Source organism: Mycteria americana, chromosome 4 (assembly GCF_035582795.1).
Source record: "Mycteria americana isolate JAX WOST 10 ecotype Jacksonville Zoo and Gardens chromosome 4, USCA_MyAme_1.0, whole genome shotgun sequence".
Lineage (NCBI taxonomy): Eukaryota > Metazoa > Chordata > Aves > Ciconiiformes > Ciconiidae > Mycteria > Mycteria americana.
In genome coordinates, this window is record NC_134368.1 from 15,423,813 (window position 1) to 15,442,134 (window position 18,322).

Genomic DNA, 18,322 nt, shown 5'->3' on the forward strand with positions numbered 1-18,322 from the left:
TAAAAGTCTTATTCTTCTTATTTCACACCTTCTCAGGACCTTCTTCCTAGTCATCTTTGATATTTCTTGCAACTTCAACCTCTTCAGGGGACAGAGAGCCTTCATCTTCCACTCTGCCGCACCGCTTTTGGTTGTGGCTTGCAGCTAAAACAGGTCTTTAATTTTCAGCAAAACTTTTGCTTTGCAAAACCTGCAAATGAAGTCCATCTACTGAATATAATGATCATCCACAGGCATTTTAAAGGCTGATCCTTGTGTGCAGTTCTTTTAATACCTCTTACCTTTTGCTTTCTGTGACAACATATTGTGGAAAATAGGTGTATGCCAGTATTGAGAAAAATAATTGCATTTTTTAAAAATATAAATAATGCTTTCAAAGGATGAAGGTACTAAATACGGTAGCTCTCTCATTATATAATTGTTCAGAAAATAGAGTAGGAAATCAGTAGCTGTTGTGAACAGAAAACTAAGGCATAGAAAAGTCTTGGGGAAAAAAATGTCTAAGATGAAATCCTGATTCTTTTAGAGTCAATTTCCCATTGATTCCTATGAGGTCCGGATTTTATCTCTAGCATTTATGCTAATTATGCTTACTATTAACTCCTTCATCCTCACCACAAGACAGTAAACTTTCATTTTCTTTTTTCTTCTTAGAGAAATTTGGGGATGCACAGAATTCACTCCGATAGATTTCAACAGCCTCAAAGCCAGAAGTCAGCATCTTGTAAGTGATACGGTCACATTTTGAAAAATGCTTGATCCCAGGTTGTTCCCTATATTCTCTATGGCAATGGGAGGGAGGGTTAAAATATGACACTTGGAGTTTACCGCAGATTCTCTGTTGCACAAGCCCCACAAAGGTACTTGATGCAATGAGCTACTTGGAGCTCCAACCATCTGAGCTCCTGCACATTTTTTACATGTGAAACAGTAACATTGTGGGGCCTTTCATCTTTATGAGCTTTCATGGTGTTCATTGTGAAACAGTTCTGGGGAAACCTGGAACTTGAAAGTGGTTAATGAGGCTGCCATGCTGCCATTAATTTAACGGAGAAGCACAGAAGATGACTATCCGTAGTAACCACAGAAAGGATGCAAGACTCTGCCCAGCTTCTTTCATCTCCTGAGAATACACCCTAAAATAGCTCTAAAATATCACAGAATCACAGAATCACAGAATCGTATAGGTTGGAAAAGACCTTTAAGATCATCGAGTCCAACCGTAAACCTAAAACTACCAAGACCACCACTACACCATGTCCCTAAGCACCTCATCCAAACGTCCTTTAAATACCTCCAGGGATGGCGACTCAACCACTTCCCTGGGCAGCCTGTTCCAATGCTTGATAACCCTCTCGGTGAAGAAAAATTTCCTAATATCCAGTCTAAACCTCCCCTGGCTCAACTTGAGGCCATTTCCTCTTGTCCTATCACTTGTTACTTGGGAGAAGAGACCGACCCCCACCTCACTACAACCTCCTTTCAGGGAGTTGTAGAGAGCAATAAGATCTCCCCTCAGCCTCCTTTTCTCCAGGCTAAACAACCCCAGTTCCCTCAGCCGCTCCTCATCAGACTTGTTCTCCAGACCCTTCACCAGCTTCGTTGCCCTTCTCTGGACACGCTCCAGCACCTCAATGTCCCTCTTGTAGTGGGGGGCCCAAAACTGAACACAGTATTCGAGGTGAATATGAATATGAATATGAATATGAATATGAATATGAATAGTGGAGAAAAATTAGGAGCAAGTCAGGTATCCATACCTCTTGATCTGCAGTGCAATGTAACACCCAGAGGCTTAATGTTATATTTCTTAATTTTTAAATAGTTAAATAAGCTATTGTCATCTGACGCTGCTGAATCGACAGAGTACAGAGGATTGACAAATATGTAAGTATCCCTTCTTTTTACAATGAAAACTGCAGAACTATGTCTGTGTTTGTGATCAAACACAGGCCCAGGCTTCACACATATGATCAACCATGATGTTAAATTATTAGCATAATCCCTAGGACAGTTTTGGCCTGTGCCAAAAAACCAATCTCCCAAACTGCATCTGGGGCAATGACCATTATCAACAGATAGTTTGGATTTGGCCTCCTGATTCCAACAGGAGAATTCAACCATAAAGATGTGAGCTGTGTCATACCACTTAACCATGGGGCCAGAAAACAATTTGTGGCTTGTTTTATTTACTGGTATAGATAAGTGTGTCAAAGAAGAGGAAATATATTTTCCGATGCAGCATAAGAAGCCAAAAAGACCGATGCTTTCACATTCTTAAGCACGGCAGTTACAATTGCACACACGCACACACTCACACACAAATTCCCTTAAAATTAAGGTGTATAAAAATACACTTTAATGTATCTTAATGTAACGCTTACGTTTTTGTTTGGATTATTTTCTTTGTTAGAATCTTACTCAAAATATCACTGGTTTTGGTAAAAATATATTATAGTAATTTATTGTGGTTTAAAAGCTAAAAAGTTTATCTTCTGACTTGCATCATAAATATAATCTTGCCTAGTTTTTTCCATCATATTCCTCAAAAATTGAAATGTGGAATTTGCAAAAACGTTTGTGATCAGAAAGGCTGGACTTTAAAACAGCTTCTGTATCTTTCTCCATGCATTTTTGCATGCCTTCAATTCCAGATAAAAAAACAGCAGAACTGAGTCAAAAGAAACAAAGTCCTGCTCTCGTGCAATATCAGCTTCCTACCTCAATGGAAAAAAGAAGTCTCCATAGAGGTTCAGAAAGAGATCAAACCAGGGGGTTCTAGCAGTCCCATCACTTATCATTGGGTATGGTGCAAAAGTTCCAGGTTATTCCAATATCAAAGTGAGGAGAAAAAACCCAAAAGCTATAAATAAGCCAATATTTAATAGCACGAAAGAGAATTCAAAGCTATTACCAGATAATATGTTTTACATGAATACAGGAGTGTTAAAAGTGATCTAATTTGCTTTTGTAAATAAAGAATAACATCCAAGCATGCATGTTTATCTCTTTCTAAAAGATAAGTGTTCTGTCTGCCAGTAGGCTCTGCCTACAAGGCTGGGTTTTTATCTTATTGTATATTTTCCACATCTAGTAATCAACAGTGAGCTTTCCCATGTGGAACTGCTTTGGCATTCTGACTTAATTTTAATCTTATTTTTAGTTAGCTACAATTGCACTTTAACATATGATTCATAAAAAGCAAAATTAGGTTGCCAGGGTCTGGGTCTTAATAATCAGTTTTGTTGTATCTGCTTTCCTGCACTAATGGTTCAAATAAATCATTGCTGAGACAGTAGAATTTAATGCTAATAATCACCTGTACATTTCCCTCCTCTTATCCTTTAGCACTTATGATGGTGAGAATTACTGCTGTCTTCTTCAGTGCAGAAGGTGAGAAAAACCTAGCAGCATGGTTATGTACCTATAATGTTGTTCAAGCTGCAAGCACTGATGTATGATATGCGTATGTGATAAAATTTCTGAGAAGAAATATGATCAGACAAATCATTATGCAAGTTGTGGTTTAACTTAACCTTTTTAGTCCGTGAACATATTTGATGTTTTCTTTCAGCAAATTTAATAAATTCAAACATCCCTAGACTTCCTGGCCACCACTGTCCTTTACTGGTATGTAGATCTTTGGAACTTGAATAGCTGGAGGTAACTTACACAGTCTGTTCATGCTACCTTTGCTACTTATGCTTTAATCCAGTATAAAGCAAATAAACTTTCATCTTCCAGGCACTTAAGCTAATTACATTTAGCCAGAATCTCAAGTACTGGAATCAGTTCTATATACAGCCATTACAAAGCCAAACATCATAAAATCCAGATGCAAAAAACATGGCAACTTAGTCTAACAAATTTTCTTTGGCGTGAAACATAAACAAAACCATATCGACCACCGTAGCACTTCAGATGTCAAACTGTTAATCAGTGTTTGAAAATAAAAACTTATTTTACTATGATGGTTATATACATGTACATTATTACTAAAATGTACTTTGATTCAAATATTAGAAGACGTTAGTCTAACTGGTATGTTGAATCTCTGAAAGTTCGATACCCATGTGTTCAATTTCCCAGAATAGTAATCATAAGTTATAAAGTCAATTTCAGTTTAATTTGATACTGTCTATTATTTTTTCCACTGAAGGGATTTTCTGTATTCTCATTTCTATGCCACAAGTATTGGGGGAATTACTGCTTTTTCAAAAACTACTAGTAGAGATCATAATTATAAAGAGTCTTTTTCAAATCAATCCATCTTTTAACACTTGAGTTAACCCTACAAATTTCTTTCCAAGTCATACTAAACAGTTGATAAAATAAAGCTAAAAGAAAGATCTCATAGCAAAGAGTAGGGATGTAATCTAGCTGCCTCATTTTTGGCAAAATAATTCATATATGTGCCAGATTGTGTGATATATTAGCCTCCTGTCTTGCACAGGTGCATTAACACCCTGATTTGGGAGCACATTACTCCATTCTGCACAGTGAAAACTGCTTTTAATATTCATTTGCTATATGTAATCCAGTAACAATATAAATTAGTTCAAAGTCCAGAAAAGATCGTTTTAGCTTTAGAAAGCTTTGCAGTGCTTTATTCTTCTCTTACATTGCTAGTGTAAAACTGTTCCAGCTTCAGTGTTCTGATTCCCAAACTCACTCTCTACTTCATACTGCTGTTCGTCGCCTTAGGTTCGTAAGGTTGTTTACATAAAAGTAAGCCCTAATTATTGTATGGATTTTATAGGATCCATAATGCACCTCATTTTGGCAGTAAAAATTCCATTTAAGCTAATTTGGGTGTTTTATGTCTTATTAATTCATTGTAACTTGTTTACCACTGGGTTCATTTAGTAAAAGGTGCACTGCGAATGAGTGTGGGGTTCAGTGCCTTTTGTTGTTAGAAAAGTAATTTGAAAAATGATCGTCTGGCAATTCCTGGAGGCAGTCTGTGAGCTCGTCTGCTTTTGAGTCATTATGAATCCTCAGTGCCTGTGAAGCAAACATGACACCTAGAGTTCATCAGGGATTTCCCGTCATGTCATTTTCAATCAGTATCAGTTAGTCAAAATCAAAACTTCTCAGTGGGATATTTGACCAGTTCTAAGGAAGGTGCAATTCTTGTCCAAAATAAGAGAAGGAGAGTAACCCACATTAGACTAGACAGTACCTGGGATATGAGAGAATAACATTCAGGATTTAGATCTAGGGTGGATTTTTTTTATTTAAACAGCTCCTATAAAAAAGGCTGAGAAGATCCACCTCAAAAGAAGCAGATGGTGGAGTCATTCACGGAGGATTTTGAAGCCTGAGGCAGGGCATGGATATAGTAGGACAAGCTGAAAATGCTAGTACTCCCTTTTGGCTGCGGACTATTGCCCCAAAGCTCTGCTGGAGGAAAGAATCATATTCATGCTGCCTTAGAAAAAGCCAGTTAAGTTAAATTCAATTGTTAGCATAGGTGTTTTGATATTGTCTGATACAGGCTAGAGAGTGTTTTTGCAATTCTTCCTCTGCCTTCCCGCTGGCAGAGAGAAGGGAGATTGTGCACAGTAGGTGTTGCTTGAGCTGTAGGACACTGTCTCCACTGCTTTAGATTCAAGTCTTTTGCATCTCAAGCAGAGCATGACGTGGGTTTTCTCATAACACAGGTTTAGATCCTAACTACTGGTTCTCTCATCTTTTTCTGCTGTGAGATAGGAAATGTCTTTCCTTATCACTTTTACTGGTAACCATTATGTCACAGAAACTGACAGTGAAAGCATTGAAGAGCAGAAAGGCGAGATATTCCAGGATTCAACTCTGTTCCTGCCATGCAAAATGCTTGTTAGTCAAAGTTTGGTTAAAAGCTGCCTAAGGAAAACTTAGAAGTGGATTCCATTATTTCAGCATCCAAACACCAAATTAAATGACAAGCCTAACTTGACCAGTACCCTAAGCTCAATAAACTTCTGAAGTGGATGACACTAGCTTTCACTGTAACACATTTATTTAAGCCTTTAAAAAAAGACTGACCCATAGTTTGTTGTCGTTGTTGTCATATTACTGCTGGCTTTCCCTGAAACATGATTATTTCAAGGACAAAACCCAAAGCAAAACCTAAGCCATCAAAAAGAGAGTCATAATACCGGCATTTTGAAAGGAGTCAATGCCACACAAGTTACACTCCAACTTCTTCACAAGGGATTGCCAAATCTTTGTAGTGCTTAGGGGGATTCCTTCCTTCACCTAAGTAAGCAATAATCCAGCAATACGAAGTTAATAATGCAATTTTAACAACCTGTGTTATTTTTTTTCCCCATGGATGCTGCAGGTTGTGAGCTTCCTCACAGGCTTCCTGTGAGATTAAGTTCATATATTTGCCTAGGGAAAAGCTAAATATGATTTATTTACACTCTGTCCTGTTAGCACATCTCCTGTTAGCACTAGTATACATTGAGTCTAAATATTTTAAGTTTTGACTCTCCTTGTGCTCTAATTAGTGCTACTGTGCCTCAACAGAAGTTATACTCACAGGAAAGGAGTCCATATTATCCACATCAGAGTGAGCATGACTTATAGACATCTTCAGACATACCACCTATATGTATTTGAGGAAATCTGAATGTAAGTGAATTTGAGGAAATATAATACCTTATCTACATAAGAAATCTACTAAATATATTTAAAATATTTTAAATATTTACAAATTTATATAGTTGCGTTGGTGCAAACCTTTGCTAAAATAAGCTTAATTTTCATAAATAAGTTAGGGAGCAGATCTGACATTTCTTGGGTCAGTACAGATTTTTGCACAGTGAGGGTCTGAACTAGCTGAAGTGTGTAGGCCAATCTCAGTGTAAACTTGTAATAACTGATGACATCATAGATTTTCAAATGCATGGGTAGCTCTGGATTACTTAGTTTCCACCAAAAGTCAACAGCAGTTAGATGACTAGTTTCCATGGTGATCCCTTTCTGTGCAATTTATTTTTCATAGCCATTAGATTTCAACTTACAAGTATATTTTAAAGCAAAATAAAAGTCATTCTTCTTTCACACACTGCTCATGAACTTAGAGCTTGGTTTCTCCCATGGAGAAGGGTGGTCTATGGGGAAAGATAGGGTCTGTGACAAGTGTACAGTCACTGTAGAATTAAAAGTCTGTTTTAATCTAAGTATTTGATCATATTTGAAGTATGATAAGCTATGCAATGCCTTTATATGCTGCTGGGACAGTATTCAGACACCTAGGAGGTCTCTTCTAGCCATCCATTTTGTTTTGGGATCAATTTGTGTTAGCATACCTTTGCCATAATGCTTCATTAGACTTACAATTCAGAGGTCTTATTCTTCTCTGAAGTCAGGGTTCCCTGATGTAGCACGGTCACATCTCCCTTCTGGCTCACTGGACAAGGTATCATAGGAACTGTCTGACACAGGGCATTCAAGGCCATTTATATTGGAAGTTCATCCAGTGAAGGAGAATCAGGCTTGAGTCATTCAAGCTACAATTCCCATGAGACAGCGTGGCAGTTGAAAGATAGACATGGTTGTGGGCCAAGACTAGGCATTTGGGCACATATCTGTGAAAATGTCTATGCTTTAATTTTCTTGGCATTAGTGACACTGCATTCCAAAGTAAGGCCTATTTCTTCAGATGTCTGCCCTAATAAATGAGTTGCTTGAAAATATAATTTGCAATACAAAGCTAAAGAGGGAAATTCTTAATGTACTATTGAACCAGCCATGTACTTCGCTTCTTTAATCAGACTGACAGAAAAACTGTCAGCATTTTCTTAGACACTTAACACATTCAGCTTTTCCAAGTGACATGGATATCTCATTGCAGTATTTGAACTCTGTTAAGAACAGCAGTTTCTTCTAAGAATGGCGGAGCACTTTCCTGTTTTTCCCTTTCTTTGTTTTTCCCCCAAAATATATAGTTTTAGTGAGAGTCCAGTGGGCCGTTAAGGACTGTCTTTATTTTGGCTTTCCTTTTGACTGAGTTCTTTATAAGAGATGATGTGTGGTTTCCCTTTAGAAGAGGAGTTTTGTGAGTAGTTAAGGGCAAAAAATTGAATTTGTTAGTGGTGCATTCCACACTTTTATGACTAAGCCCGTAGCACATGTCTATGTAACTGGTACATAACATGATACTAAATCAGCCCACATAACTAAATTGCAACATACCATTGATTTTAGTCACTAATAAAACACATACATGTGTTTCAAGTGGTTTTAATTATCTGTTTATTATTAAAGCGTGTTTTCTCTGCTGTGTTTCTATAAAGTTTTGATGTAAGAAAGAATTTTGCTTCCAAATTTAAGCTTAACTGTATTACTTGGGACATTTTTGGACTGGGCAAATAGTGACAAATGGTCATTTACCAAACTATTGTTCTTTAACTTTGACCTCTTAAAGGTGCTACAGAAATCATGCCTGAGAGCTGGTGTTCAGGGAAAAATAATTAAAGGTCCAACTGATTGCATGATAGGCCTATGTGGTTAGCTTCACAGAAATGAACCACTTCTTGAGCTGAGGCCAGAACAATCTGTAAGCCTGACTAGCAAACTCGCAGGAAACCAGCTCTCTGCCTCACGCTCTATTCCCTTCTCTCGCTGATCCGATAATTCTTGCCTCTGTGATTGACTGTCCCCCACTTTTCATTTTGTTTTTATCCCTTCTCTGACAGCAGAACTCTAACTCACTCCCATGACTCCTTTCCTCTCTTCCTGATCTTGCACAGCACAGTATGACTTGGTGGCCTAGATGCCTTCCTACACCATAGATGTGTTTTCTCCTCCAGTTTTGCCATTTCCCTAAATAATGTTCTTCAGAGTGAATCTACTTAATCCAGTAACTTTTTCCACATCTCTGACTCACTCCTTAAGCTTTCCATCCTCCTGTATCCACTTCTCTCTCTCCTCAGATGGCATCTTGCTGAAATCTTTGGAGAGGAAATCAGCAAAGGCTTCTGCTTTGTCTTGCTTTCTCTTCTCCTCCTCAACTTTCTCTCCTTTTCCCTTGAGGCAGAGATGCTATGGTGGCTCTCTTCCTCTCAGAGTTCTGCTTTCTCCAGCAGCCCCATCCCACCACTTGATCACCCTCTTCTATTTTATCATTACTCTTCCTACAGCTTTTGTCACTTGCCCCTTTCAGTACAATCCTGTTTCAGTCTATCCCACAATCACCTCCCCACCCTTTTCTCTCCAGCAATTGCCCTATTTACTTTTTACTTTATAAGTTCACTGGAAGAAAAATTGAGTTACTTTCCTCTGGTTCCATCATAGGACATCTTCCAGCCAACACTTTTTGTATTCTACCAAAACTATGATTGCCAAAGTCTTTTCAAACCTTTAGACCACATATCATTATCCTGCTTAGTATCTCTCATTCATTTTCAAATACTGGCTCACAGATATTTATTAACAGGAACATAGTGGCACTCTCAGCAGTTTATACTCACATAATAAATTTTAAAACAAGCACCTTCATTCGTTTGCCTGCTTTGTCCATTATGCTTGGGAAGAACTATCCACAAAAGTTGACAAGATCCAGCTTCTTCACAGTCTTCTCTTTCCTTGATGTCTGTGGATAATCAGACAATTGCTAGATTACTGGCCTGCAGAGACCTTTACTTATCACTACTTTTACTAAATTAATCCAATATTGCCTAGTTTCCTTGTACTCATTTGTCTGAATCTGTTCCTTTGTCTTATCTTCAGACGATTTTTGAGGCAAGACTGTGGTTTTTATCCATTCTTCATAGAACTCTTCCCACGGTGGGGTCTCAGTCCATGACTAAGGCACCACTTCATTTCAGTAATAACAGCCATACCTTAAAAGCTTAACTGAATTACAGCTGTATCTAAATGCACATAATTGTTAATAAACCAGACTCCTATTTTTATTGGAATTGTTTGAATTTAAGGCCTTTTTCAGTAATTTACTCTTCTTTGTAATTAAAGATAGTGAGAAACATATGGTTACCCTTTTTGATCTGAGCAACTAGCCATATTTTGAGATCTCATAGGTTATTCCCATTGGATAGAGAAATTGATGGGGTAAATTTTCTTTGATGTTTATTTCTGGTTATTTCTGAGAAGGTTTATTTCCAAGAAAGAAATTCCTGCTTTTTTGAAACCATCAGGATTCAAGCTACCAGAAATAATACATCCTCCAGTCAGTACCCAACCAATAATACACTCTGTAGACTTCTCCTACGGCACATACCAGCATTGTTCTTTTTATGTCTTCAATCTATTTCTGAGCTTTGCTCCACTTCTCAATTTGAAGTCTCTTCTACACACACATATATCCATGCATCTGCAAGCTAAGAAAAACTGCTTCACTATTTTTATTTGGATTTGTGTTTTGAGTTTGGAGACTGCTGCTTGCCTACATGGAGGGGTTGACCTCTTACAACTATTATAAACAAACAGCAAATTCATCCCTGTCCCAATAATGTATCTATTAAACTGAGATTTCTTTTAAGAACTGTATGCAGATGCATTTACTATTAATTTTGTGACATGATCTGTAAAAACCTGGCAGATAATAAAACTACTTTTGTATTTTGGCTTTGTAAACCTCTGGAAAAACTGTTTCACTCAAAAACATGAAGGATTTTTCATGGATCACTGGAAATGCAACATTTACATTGAGACATTGAGATATCTCAATTTTAAAGCTGTAAGAAAAATATATTTTTTTTCATGCAGTAAGATAGAGAAATTTTTTAGGAAGTCCTTTATTAGCACTCACTGTGCTCTGTTTCAGAACCTGTCAGAAACCCAGCCAGAACCTTTGCATGTACCTGTAGGCTTTGCTGTTTGTGTGCATTTGGAAGACACAGTTGAGACTATATGGTTATTTCATGTTGATTTTGTGGTGAAATGAACAAAAGGCACATCACAGACTTTATGATAAACTATAAATAATGTAGTACAGGTCTTGCTAAACCAGTTGTGCCAGGTCCTGCACTTGGGTCACAACAACCCCATGCAATGCTACAGGCTTGGGGAAGAGTGGCTGGAAAGCTGCCCAGTGGAAAAGGACCTGGGGGTGCTGGTCAACAGCCAGCTGAATATGAGCCAGCAGTGTGCCCAGGTGGCCAAGAAGGCCAACACCATCCTGGCTTGTGTCAGACATAGTGTGGCCAGCAGGACTAGGGAAGTGATTGTCCCCCTGTACTCGGCACTGGTGAGGCCGCACCTCGAATCCTGTGTTCAGTTTTGGGCCCCCCACTACAAGAGAGACATTGAGGTGCTGGAGCGTGTGCAGAGAAGGGCAACGAAGCTGGTGAAGGGTCTGGAGAACGAGTCTGATGAGGAGCGGCTGAGGGAGCTGGGGTTGTTTAGCCTGGAGAAAAGGAGGCTGAGGGGAGACTTTATCGCTCTCTACAACTACCTGAAAGGAGGTTGTAGCGAGGTGGGGGTCGGTCTCTTCTCCCAAGTAACAAACAATAGGACAAGAGGAGATGGCCTCAAGTTGCGCCAGGGGAGGTTTAGATTGGGTATTAGGAAAAATTTCTTCACCGAAAGGGTTGTCAAACCATTGGAACAGGCTGCCCAGGGAAGTGGTGGAGTCACCATTCCTGGAGGAATGTAGATGTAGATGTGGTGCTTAGGGACATGGTTTAGCAGTGGACTTGGCAATGTTAGTTTATAGGTTAACAATTGGACTCGATGATCTTAAAGGTCCTTTCCAACGTAAATGGTTCTATGATTCTATGATTCTGTATGTATGAGCCATGTTACTTTTACCCACACACTCCATAGCTAGTATTTTGCTGTCACTTTTTATTAGCACAATATAACTACCAGCTATTTTATGTGTAATATGTGATGATATATTAAAGAATGCATAATGGATTTCTGTCAAATTTTCATTTGCCTTATTTTTTTCTTTGCACTTCCAATTCTAAATTTGTTTGTATAGTCTGCTATACATACCCTGTATGCAATAACCTGTGTCCCAGTGGCAGTCTTCCTACTGTGGGGGAAAAAGCTAATTTGAGATTTTTATATGAATACTGTGGGTCATTTTCCTTGGATCTTAGTTCATATTGAGATGCCCTTTCCTGCTTTAGTAATCCTATTGGATCATTATCATTTCACCTTTTTTATTCCCCCATAAATTTTCCACCTTTGCTAGTTCTGACAAATCAGTTCTACTAACTGAGTCAGTTCTACCAACGTTGAGATTCATTGCCTTCACAGACACAACAGACATGAGTGTTCCCTGCCCTGCCTTTGAGATGGCTGCTTACGAGCCTGCTCTAGTCAGAAAGCTGGTTAGCTGTGTTAGTGCAACACGATATCTCAGCTAGACAAATTTGCTGAGAGGCAGGTATAGTGTTTTAGGAATAGTGTTCCCTAATGTATGGCTCCTGGATTGCTCATGACTTGTGCCTACCAAGCTCATGACTGTTTGTCTATGCATAATCAAGATTAACATTTTGTAATTTAAATATTGTGTTCTTCACGTGACAGTGTTCAGATCACTGGTGCATTGTCTTCATTCAGCCTTAGATCAGGGCAGATAGAGAAAGTTGAGTGGAAGACACCTGCTACAGCTGTATGTATGCATCCTCAAATGATACGTGCAAATTTCTGGAGCCCCATGAAAACAGAAGTTCTTTTTCAGTCTCATTTATAGTATAACAAAGTAGTTGTTATAAACTGTAACCTTTCAACACTGATCCTGATGAATATGCAACAAAAAGATAAGGTTTTTGAGAAAAGCAATTGCAATGATCTAACTATAATAATACCTAGCTCTTGTACAGTCCTTTTCATCAACTGATCTCAGAGCACTTTAGAAAGGAGATCAGTATCATTACCCCCATTTTACTCGTTGGCTTCATTTTCTTACAGTGTATTGTCTTGATTTGCAAAATGTATACAAAACTCTTTATATTCCTCTTTCAGATCTAATGTGAAGTGGGAGTTACACTCGCTCTGGCATGAGAGGGTGCTTTTTGCCTTTCACATCCTCCAACCCCTACGCACACAGACCCCTCTATTTTTTTCTGACTGAGTGGTTTTGCAGAGCAGAGATCAAAAGGAAATTTATCAGTATCTGTCTCCCTTCAGACCATTGAAGCCAGACTTCTGACAACTGTGTAGCAGCCTTAAAGCTGAAAGAGGCATCAAGAACAGGGAAAGAAAAGAGAGAAAAAGAAAAGTACCATGGCTACACTGTCATTGTCAGATTATGGAGGAGGAAATTGCAGTATGAGAGCACCCACAGATGCTTTGAAGGTAGGGTGGCAGGGGCTGGGGACTGTGGCCTCACTTGATTGTTGGTTTGTCCAACTCAAAAGACTCCAGGGTCCCCAGTCCCTGAAGACCCTTGAGCTCTGAAGTTGAAACAACATCCTCATGTGTTACACAGTTGTGGTTAAAGGTGACCTAAAGTGTTTTAAACACATAAAGCTCCTTCAAATGTTGGATCACTAGCAGAACATACATGTACAATCAGAAATTACAAATACTTCACTGAAAATGCAATTTAAGGTATGTCATTTAAACATAGTCCTTCCTTCATCTAACTATTAACAATGGGGCAATAGAGTTCAGAATTTCCTCTGTTAGAAAAGTTCTTGTGTATAAATGCTGAAACCTGGAGTAACAACTTACGAGTTACTGGTCTGAACTTTTCCAGACTCTGAGGGATTCGGGCTAGGGATTGTCTGAAGTCTTTTGCTTAAATACTCAGCCAAGACTGCCAAGGTGATATTAGACAGCACAGACTCTGTTCAGCCAAACCAGAGGAAAAGAGTCAGTGGATCCTTTTATGTCAGATGTGCTCAGTATTCCTTCAACAGTATCCTCTATCTACTGTATTGCAAGGGACTTCACTAAAAGCGCTGGGGAGAGCTCTGCTTCTGCATTGCTTTAAATAATCATGTTAGTAATGTGATTCACTGATGAAAGAGGAGCAGATAAATCCCTGAGCTCTGAACATGGAAAGCAGAAAGAAATGATGGATGAACCTTCTGCATTGGCAATTCAACTGGGTTCAGATAATGAATCAAATGTTTAGCTGCTTATCCAGACCCTATCCCCCAAAAACTCTCCAAACAGTTATATCTGATACTGGGACTTCATCCAGCTCCCTTTGAAATCAATTAACAGACTCTCACTGACTTCAGCAGGGAGGAGAGCAGGCCCTAGGGCTCAAACAGGTTTGCTCTCATGTGACTTACAGATTTTTTTGCATTTTGGCTGAGTGGGGACAAGACTGACAGAACACTAGTCTAAAGATAAATTTTCAGTCAGGGAGAAATGGGAAAAGTGAAAATGCCAAGGACTTTAAAAAATCCTCTAAGAAAACCTCTGGTGGCACACCATTATTATGTATTTATTTTCTTAAGAAAATACTTGATTCTGTTTGGGCTTTGTGGAAAAAAAATCAGATTTATTTTTATTTTGACTATTCTGGTTCACCTGCATCAGTAAAATGCATTACATTTCATTGTCAATAGGTAATTATTTTGAACTTGATATCTGAAAGATGCATTTTGTTAATGAGTAGGACCTGAAAGAATCTTTCTGAAAAACATTCATATTTACCTTTGAGTTAAATAATGGCAGCATACATAGCAAATTCTCCACCCATGGTTAGGGGAGAGTTTAGAGGTTCCATATGGCAACTGGCACCAAACAAAAGGAAGCTGGTCAAAGAGGTTAATTAATTGGGACACATCCTCTCAAAGTTTTGCACAGTGTCATTACTACCCAAAGATATTCAACAGGATGTGGTTACGTTTCGTCTCCTTGGCATTTCAGAAATGTATCTGAGACTGCACTGTTGAGCCCTTTTCAGATTTAAGAGCTGTCAGTCCCAATACTTTTGTGTGACAGTGTAAATAAGAAAAAGATATATGTTTATAGGGAGGTTGTCAACATAGCATTCATGTATTTACATGGGGAAAAAAATCTCTACATCTCTAGAACTAGAAATATTTTTTTTTTCAGGAAACAACTTTAGGTTTTAATCTTTTTTCCAACAGAAAATGTAAAACATTTCTAATTGAAATGTAAAAAATGGGGTTTATGTTGGAATTAAATATATTTTCCTCATATTTTTCTTGTAAAAAACTTTCAATCAACCATTTTCTCATAAAAAAACCAGACTCTGATCAACAAAATTACACTTTCTGATAGGAAGAAACGTGTGGTAAGAAAGTGAGCCAGTTATATTAATAACTCCTTGGACCTTCATAACTACTTGGGAGATATTTCTGGACTCCATGGTTTTCCTTCCAAATTAACCTTGTTAATGTGAAGGGGAGAAAAGAACACAGATGTTTCAGTCTCTGTGTAGTAGTTGGGGCACAGTTGAAGACCCTTCTTATTTATCTCTTGGTCCCTAGCCACCCAAATAAGAGTACAAAAAAGCTTTGAGGAATTGAAGCCACAGCTCTCAATGTGGTGGTGCCATTTTAGGCCATCTCTATCAGAGCACTCAGCTCATCAGGCACAGCTGACAAGAGGAGCGGTAGGGATAACCATCTACCTGTGTGACCATGCACAGGCTCCTTCTCCAGGAGCACAAGACACTCTAATATAAAAAGTTTACATAGAGCTGTGATGAACAAGACCATGCACACCCTAAAGTGTGTATTTCTGGCCCCTAGTCTGCAGCATGAAAACTGTTTCATGGGCTTCTGTGGAGTGACTGTGGTCTCTCTGAAGATTTTGGGGAACAATTTTGGGTACAATTTAGTATGTGCCTGTACAAGGAGGCACAAGTGCCAGACAGAATTGGGTCCGAAATATTTTTTAATCCAATGTTCTTATTATTACCTTCCACTTGAGTTAAATGCAAATGGAAAACAGAGTAGTCCATGTTACTTGCTTTTATAGCTGTTTTCTGACTAGGGTCATAGTCTGGTTCTCAGGCACTCTTAGAGTGTTAGCTGGACTCACAACACTGGAAGGGAATATTCAAATGCAAAACATTTCCCTTTATAATGAGCACATATCATGGCAATATTTCCACTCCTACTGTCTTTCAAAAACCAACTTCATGAAACCTAATTTGAGGCCCTAAACCACATGGTACAGCCCTTGTAGTGGTAAAAACCCCATCTGAAACAAAATGTTCTTTTACCTACTTAACTACTATTTCTGAAAGGTGTATTTTTATTTTCTACTCAGTTGAGGGTCGTTGTGGTGAAAGCTGTTTTCTTGAGGAAAAATGCAGACCTTATATTGGTTCTGCTAAGAGCTAATGTGTTAACTTCATTGCATCCAATGCAGAAAAAATCAGGACTTGAAGTATGTTTCCTTCTGTGGCTCTTGTTTGTTTCCTCTAAAAGTAATCTAATATTGGTCTTATCAGTAGCAGGTTACCCCTCATGCCTGGATCTGTTACTTGCGGTACAATGTACACAGTGCTTGAGAAGACAAAGCATGCCTGACATGCCATGTCAAAACCACAGGAATGTCATAAGGCTTTTTCCTTACTCTATATTTGTCTGAAGGAACTGGCCATAAATCCCAGTGCCTTGAGTGTGCCTATCCAAGCACAATCACTGTGAGGTGCAGTTTGGCAGATACTGCATCACGCTGGTGTCCAAAGGCTGTTCTGGAAACATCTCCCAAAAGTGGACATAAAGATTAGATGGTTTCTTCAGAGAGCTGGACAATGGGGACCTCAGGTAAAGGAACCATAATCCACAGGAATAACTAATGGAGTTGTTTGCAATCTAAGTGCAAGTCATTAGAACGTAAGGCACAGATGATAATCCTATTCAGAACAGTTCATTATGAACATCCAAATTCTACAAAAATCACAAAAAATTCCCCATTCTCTAGTGGTGTTTGTCACAACATAATGAAGCTCTCTTTCAGACTGTTTTGGACAACAGATGCTTGTAGAAAAACACTTTGTGTTGTGGGTAACCTCACAGGAGAATGTATTCTTCCATTTAATTCAGAGAGTATTGGAAAAAGTAGCTTTGGATTCACATCAGCATACTGGAGATCAGATGTAGCTCACGGGTGGAAAATCTTGCCTGTTTGTGGAGGTCATTTGTGAAGACTGCTGACATTGCAGTTTCAAGCCTGATGTCACCATTCATCAGACATCTACTCTTTTTTGTCTAATGTGCATATGAACCAATGCCGGTGAAATTTTGTTGATGGAAAGTACTGCTTCTGAACTGCTTACATATATATTTCAGGCAAAGTCAAAATCCAGCACAGAAAATATATGTTCTTTACAGTAGTTAATTAATTTGCTAAAAAAGATGGTGTTTCTTAAGACTAGCTACAACCATTGGGACATTTCTTTGTAATGAAATGTCTCAGGTGATATCATTCTTAATAATCAGGTCAAACTACACATTTGCAAGTCTAACTGCTCCCTGGAAGGGCATCCTAAAGCACAACCATGACTGAATAGCAATTCAATTGAAAACTGGAAAAGCAAAACCAGCATACTTGATAGAAGAATGGCAAAATTATGTATTAGGCCCCTTTATTTACTGTCTTCAGCAGGCCATATCCTGGAGTCCTTATTCAATTCTTACCACCCTTTCTAAGCAAAAACATCATTAAAGTTAAAAAGTAATTTATAATTCATTACTTTTCAATATATTTTCAATGCTAAATCAACATAGGAGGTGGTTTGGGGATGGGGGGGATAAATTATGCTAAGATTGAAATTTTCAGTATTGGATGCATGAGAATAGCCACATTTTGTAAGTACCTAACAAAGCAACCCAATTTTCAGGCAAGTGGAATCCACACAGGGAATGCTCTTTTTGCACTTGGAAAATTCCTTTTTTTGCTTACTCTCTCCAGAACTCCATCGTCCTTTCTCCTTTTGGCCTTCTGACCATCATGATTGCAATGCGTTTGGAGAAAGAGAATGTATTGATAAACCTCCTCACTTGGTTACAGACCCAAAATACAATTACAGCAATTACATATAATAGTGGCAATATATTTTAAAAACCCTCCCTGAGACAGCTGTTTTGAAACAATAATGAACATCCATGGTTTAAATCACTTATGACTGAGATTAGCTCTTTTGCCTTATTTATGTTCTCCTATTTCTGAGAAATGTTTCTGGAAAATATTTAAGGCAGAACAGCATAGACTCGCCATTGAAGTTTTGTGGCAAAGCACACAAGAAGCAGACTTAAAAACAGAGATTACAGTCACCTACTGAATTGCTCTAATTTCTTAATTACTTATTCCCCCATGTAGAATTGCAGTCCTTAGGAAGTGTTTTAGGATGACATGAACTCTTTTTATGCCAAAATAAGTGGTTGACCTTCAAGACTTCAGCATCACTTGACAGAAGAAA

At 38.4% G+C, this 18,322-nt stretch overlaps 1 long non-coding RNA gene across 1 annotated transcript in view; it reads left to right on the top strand.

Annotated features, from left to right (window-relative positions):
• Positions 1-657: 657 nt before the first annotated feature.
• The window catches only part of LOC142408603 (uncharacterized), a 38,831-nt gene continuing 21,166 nt past the window's right edge, over positions 658-18,322 (top strand). Inside the window, exons 1-2 of the long non-coding RNA XR_012775353.1 lie at positions 658-724; positions 3,349-3,393. This is a non-coding gene — a long non-coding RNA (uncharacterized LOC142408603). The remainder of the gene's footprint in view (positions 725-3,348; positions 3,394-18,322) is intronic.